This window comes from Dipteris shenzhenensis, chromosome 7 (genome assembly GCF_047967505.1).
Source record: "Dipteris shenzhenensis isolate YYH24624 ecotype China chromosome 7, Dip_SZ_1.0, whole genome shotgun sequence".
NCBI classification, from domain to species: Eukaryota; Viridiplantae; Streptophyta; class Polypodiopsida; order Gleicheniales; family Dipteridaceae; genus Dipteris; species Dipteris shenzhenensis.
The window spans coordinates 343494-349493 of record NC_141602.1 but is presented as its reverse complement, the minus strand read 5'-3'; the positions used below and the strand labels follow the sequence as shown (position 1 = coordinate 349493).

General features: G+C 48.5%; 2 non-coding genes and 1 pseudogene across 2 annotated transcripts; all 3 read left to right on the top strand.

The window, feature by feature from the left end:
• The first annotated feature begins 447 nt into the window (after positions 1-447).
• On the top strand, positions 448-2269 carry LOC147899775 (18S ribosomal RNA). Its single transcript, XR_015541362.1, has one exon. It is a non-coding gene; the product is annotated as an 18S ribosomal RNA (ribosomal RNA).
• Positions 2270-2566: 297 nt separating this feature from the next.
• On the top strand, positions 2567-2719 carry LOC147899774 (5.8S ribosomal RNA). The gene has a single exon (XR_015541366.1). It is a non-coding gene; the product is annotated as a 5.8S ribosomal RNA (ribosomal RNA).
• Positions 2720-3465: 746 nt separating this feature from the next.
• On the top strand, positions 3466-3584 carry LOC147899773 (5S ribosomal RNA; annotated as a pseudogene).
• Positions 3585-6000: the final 2416 nt, after the last annotated feature.

The following is a 6000-nucleotide window of genomic DNA, read 5'->3' as shown; positions in this document are numbered from 1 at the left end:
GGCGAGGAACCCTAACCTGTCAAAGAGAATAGAGGGTGGTGAGCCTTGTGCGATAGATCATCGAGCAGGGTTCCAGCTCTGTGAGGACTTGATCCTGGGGGTTGTGAGCTACTCTAGATGGGTGCATTCCGAAGCAGGTTATCCGACCATAAATGACATCGAGTCCTGCCTTAGCTCAGCCACGGAGTGTATAGGCAAGGCAACGTGAATGGTGCCTGGGGTGCCATTCGTGACCCTCATGTACCGATGGATCTGCTTTGTGTAGTGCCCAAGCATACATGGGTGACACGTTTTGTGGGCAAGCGGAACACTTTTGGATGGTGGGGCATGCCTCGGCCCGTGTCGGTGAGCATGGTCTGCCCTCTCGAGGTGGGTTGCTTCCCACGGCCACACGCCATGTCATGTGCAAAGACGAAACACACGTGACATGGTGTATTCAAGGATAGCTACCTGGTTGATCCTACCAGTAGTCATATGCTTGTCTCAAAGATTAAGCCATGCATGTGTAAGTATAAACTCTCTTGCTCTTGTATTGTGAAACTGCGAATGGCTCATTAAATCAACTATAGTTTCTTTGATGGTACCTTGCTACTCGGATAACCATAGTAATTCTAGAGCTAATACGTGCACCAACTCCGGACTTCAGAAGGGATGCATTGATTAGATAAAAGGGCAATGCGGGCTTGCCCAGTAACACAATGAATCATGATAACTTCCCGAATCGCATGACCTTTGCGCCGGCGATGCTTCATTCAAAATTTTGCCCTATCAACGTTCGATGGTAGGATAGAAGCCTACCATGGAGGTGATGGGTGACAAAGAATTAGAGTTCGATTCCAGAGAGGGAGCCTGAGAAATGGCTACCACATCCAAGGAAGGCAGCAAGTGCGCAAATTACCCAATCCCGACACGGGAAGGTAGTGATAATAAATAACAATACTGGGCTTTTACAAGTCTGGTAATTGGAATGAGTACAATCTAAATCCCTTAGCGAGGATCCATTGGAGGGCAAGTCTGGTGCTAGCAATCACAGTAATTCCAGCTCCAATAGCGTATATTTAAGTTGTTGCAGTTAAAAAGCTTGTAGTTGGATCTCGAGGTGGGGCGAACAGTCCGCCTCTTCTTGTGTGCACCAGTCGCTCCATTCTTTCTGCCGGGGGACACACTCCTGGCCTTAGTTAGTTGGGAGGTGGATTCGGCGATGTTACTTTGAAAAAATTAGAGTGTTCAAAGCAAGCCTATGCTCTGAATACATTAGCATGGAATAACGTGATAGGACTATGGTTCTATTGTGTTGGTCTTCGGGACTAGAGTAATGATTAATAGGGACAGTTGGGGGCATTCGTATTTCATTGTCAAAGGTGAAATTCTTGGATTTATGAAAGACAAACTACTATGAAAGCATTTGCCAAGGATGTTTTCATTAATCAAGAATGAAAGTTGGGGGCTCGAAGACAATCAGATACCGTCCTAGTCTCAACCATAAATGATGCCGACTAGGGATTGGCGGATGTTACTTGGATGACTCCGCCAACACCTTATGAGAAATCAAAGTTTTTGGGTTTCAGGGGAAGTATGGTTGCAACAAGGCTGAAACTTAAAGGAATTGATGGAAGGGCACCACTAGGATTGGAGCTTGCGGATTAATTTGACTCAACACAAGATAACTTACCAGGTCCAGACATAGTAAAGATTGACAGATTGAGAGCTCTTTCTTGATTCTATGGGTGGTGGTGCATGGTCATTCTTAGTTGGTGGAGTGATTTGTTTGGTTAATTCCGTTAACGAACGAGACCTCAGCCTGCTAACTAGTTACACAAAGGATCCTCTTTGTGGCCAACTTCTTAGAGGGACTATGGCCATCTAAGCCATGCAAGTTTGAGGCAATAACGGGTCTGTGATGCCCTTAGATGTTCTGGGCTGCACGTGCACTACAATGATGAATTCAACGAGTTTACCACTTGGATCGAGAGGCCCAGGTTATCTTTTAAAATTTCAACGTGATGGGGATAGATCATTGCAATTATTGATCTTCAACGAGGAATTCCTAGTAAGCGCGAGTCATTAGCTCGTGTTGACTACATCCCTGCCCTTTGTACACACCACGTGTCACTCCTACCGATTGAATGGTCCGATGAAGTTTTTGGATTGCAGTGACGCCGATGGTTCGCCGCCGGTGACGTTGTGAGAAGTTCATTAAGCCTTATCATTTAGAGGAAGGAGAAGTCATAACAAGGTTTTCGTAGGTGAACCTGTGAAAGGATCATTGACACACGTCCGTGAGAAACACCATGAACCGTGGATGTAACATTGAGGGGCCACGCTTAGAGGCGTGGTTGTCGGTGCCACGCTCCCCATCGGAGCCGAGTGAAAGTGAGTGTGGCATTAAGTCAAGGCGAGCGTGGGGATCTTCCCCCGTCCGCCACACGGGCAACCCCCTTCCTCCGTGCCTCGACATGGGGCCGCATGATAAACCTTCCACCCCCCTCACGAGCGATTTGAGGCACCAAAGAAATGCAACAGTCTGACCTCTCTTCCTCGTGGAGGACGTAACACAAGTAAGAACAACTCTCAGCAACGAATATCTTGGCTCTTGCAATGATGAAGAACGCAACGAAATGCGATACGTAATGTGAATTGCAAAATTCCATGAATCATCAAGTCTTTGAACACAACTTGTGCCCGTGGCTTGTCCAAGGGTACCGCACCCCCAAACCCCACCCCCCTTGCGCGCCTCCCCCCAACCCCCCCTTGCCCCCCCCTTGTGTGCATGCGCAACCCCCCTCCCCCTTCCCTCATCCCCCCTTGTGTGCATGCACCCTCCCCCCCCCCCAAATCCCCCATTGCCTCCCCCCCCTTCCCTTGCGCCCATGCGCACCCCCCCCACCCGCCCATCCCCCCCCTTTCCCTCATCCCACTTGTGCGCACACCCTCATCCCCCATCGCCCCCCCCCCCCTTTCCCTCATCCCACTTGTGTGCACACCCCCCCCATCCCCCATTGCCCCCCCCAACCCCACCCACCCGCCCATCCCCCCCCTTCCCTCATCCCACTTGTGCGCACCCCCCCATCATCCCCCATTGCCCCCCCCCCGCCCATCCCCCCTTCCCTTATCCCACTTGTGCACACACCCCCATCCCCCATTGCCCCCCCCTCCTCATCCCCCCATGCGCGCACCCCCTCCCCCCACCCACCCATCCAACCCCCCTTCCTTCATCCCACTTGTGCGCACCCCCCCCCCCCCCCCCCTCATCCCCCCCTTCCTTCATCCCACTTGTGCGCAACCCCCACTCCTCATCCCCCATTGCTTTCCCCCCCCATCCCCCATTGCCCCCCCCCCTTCATCCCCCATTTCGCCCCCCCCATCCCCCCCTTGTGTGCAACTCGGCCCCCTCGACTCCCCCCCCCCCCCCCGCATCCACCTTTACAAAATAAGAGAGTACTAACTTCTCACAGCTATTTAACGTGGTGCGGTCACACCAATGCTAATACACCGGATCACATCAGAACTCCACAGGTAAGCACGCTTGGGCCAGAACAGTATTGGGATGGGTGACCTCCCAAGAAGTCCTGGTGCTGCACCCTTTTTGCCGTCGAGGTTGCCACGCCATGGTATCCCTGACCACCAAGCTTACCAAGTGTGCTCGGCCCACGCCCTCCCGTGCCTCGAGCACCCATGTCAATCCCAAACCCCATCACGTGCGTTGTTGTCGAACCCTTGCAGCGGCCCCCCGAGCTGTCGCATCGGGCCGAGACCTCATCACCCACACCCCGATCGCCCTCGATACTCACGCACACGTGTCGCTCCTGGCCCCCCTCATCCCCCGATACCGCTAGCGAATCGGTCCCAAACCCATCTTGCACCCGCGTCGACCCTGTGCCTCCGAGCAACCCCGTCATCCTAATGCCCTACGCACCCAAACCCGTACTACCCTCGACAATGCCGACCCCTCGATGTCCCGCATCGGTCCCGACCCCCGTTGTGCCCCTCACGCCCGGAGCATTTCGTTCCCCGTCGTTCTCCCAATGCCCAAGCACTCGGAGTGTCCCGTCCCTCATCGTGTGCCTGATGCCTGAGCACCCGTAGCGTCCCGGCCCTCATCGTGCACCTGCGTCGCCCTCCGTCCCCCGAGTTGTCACATAAGTCCCGACCCCGTCGCACACCTACATTGCGCCCAACCTTGACGTGCCTCTGCCCACGTCGGTGCCTTGGGTTCTCACATTGATCCCGACCCCATCGCCGTGCACCCGCATCGTGCCCGACCCCCGATGTGCCCTCGACGCCCCACGAGTTGTCCCGTCCCTCGTCGCGCCATCGACCCCCTGATCACCTGCAGCGCCTCAACCTCGATCGTGCCCGAGACGCCCTACGCACCCGTAGTGTCTCGACCCCCCATCGCACCCCCTACATCCTGCTCACCTACACAACAATGTTAAGCTCTTTTCATTTGCCAAAGAAAAAATTTTGGGAGTAAGAAAATGCACATTAATCTTGCACTCGGTTCACTCTAGAGGGAAAGAATGCATTGGTTCATGTTTCCGATGGGTTGGCAATACACTATATTTTGAATGTCATTCAATATGTATCAAACACTATGAAGATGAATCTGCATGCAATTTTTGGCTTACTAATGAAGTAAAAACGAAAAGTTAATAAGAAGTTCTTATACCATAGGATCTGCAAGAACATGAGAGGTAGAGAATCTACTATCATGCCTTCAATTTTTGTTCGGATAGAACTATAGATGTGTCACCAAAAAGCCATTTCTTATTTCATGGAAATAATTTACGTGGTTGTTAAAGGAAAACTCAAATCCACACATCTGAAAATGACACACAATCGAATTTCATTCCAAAGCCACAACAACAATATTACAATAGGTTGTTCAAGTCACAACGAATATCGAAACACTTGAAGAAAATCACCAATATTCCTAAAGTAGAGCAAGCGACTAAAATAGCGCATCATTCCTTTGCTATTGGAAATGCTCACACTGATGGATTAACTTCAACGCAAACCTATAGATGCCAACAAACAACAAAATGCCTGGCAAGAAAACCGAATGGCCAAGTAATTCTTAACACTAGTTGGTAACATAACATTAAAGTGTCCTCAGACATAAAAATGTCTTGCTAAGTGGCCATGGTTGAGGAATTTTCACAAGCTACATGCAATGATTTTTCGTATCCTATCTTCATCATGTCCTTTCTTATGATCCGAATCTTATTTTAAAAACATTTTAAGCTATAATTATATGTCCTAGGATTAAAATTTATAGAATTTTCTCCACCCCAAATTCTTACTGGTCAAAACAATATCCAAAAATATTAACTTCGGGTTTTGTGAAAAGTGGGTCCTACAAGGTTCTAATGAATAATTTTTTAGATCTATGAAATTATAATCATTCCTATATGGTCGAATGTATCTTCTTTGAATAAAAAAGTCCAAATTTTAGGGATGTATCTAGGATTTGATTGCTATTTTCTCATATGTTTGTTGTCTACAGGCTAAAAATGACTTGTAATCAATTATTTTTTTCTCAAAATAGGTATTTATATTTTGACATTTCTATACATGGATGTAAATTTCTTTGTATGTCAAAGATAATGTTAGATTCTTTAAGTCCTTAAATTGGTTGAATGTGGGGGTTTTATCATCTTTTTTTTGGTCTATGCAAATGATGAATTATCGTAAGTGCGCCTGGAGAGTAATATAGTGTAAAGATAAAGGTGATATATTCCTTTAAGCCTAAGTGCATGTAAAGGTAATGTATGAAGAGACTTGTAAGGTGTATCTACCCACTTATAACGTCATGCATGGTTATACATAGTAATATGGGTTATATAAGCTTTATTCCCACACTTTTATAGTAATATAAGGCCATTAGATGAGATATAGAAGGTTTCAATGGTAGATAAGCTCCAGTGAATTAGACTATGAGCTTTTGAAACCCAATTGAATGGTCAAAAGTGATTACTCGTAAATTGATGTTATATTATA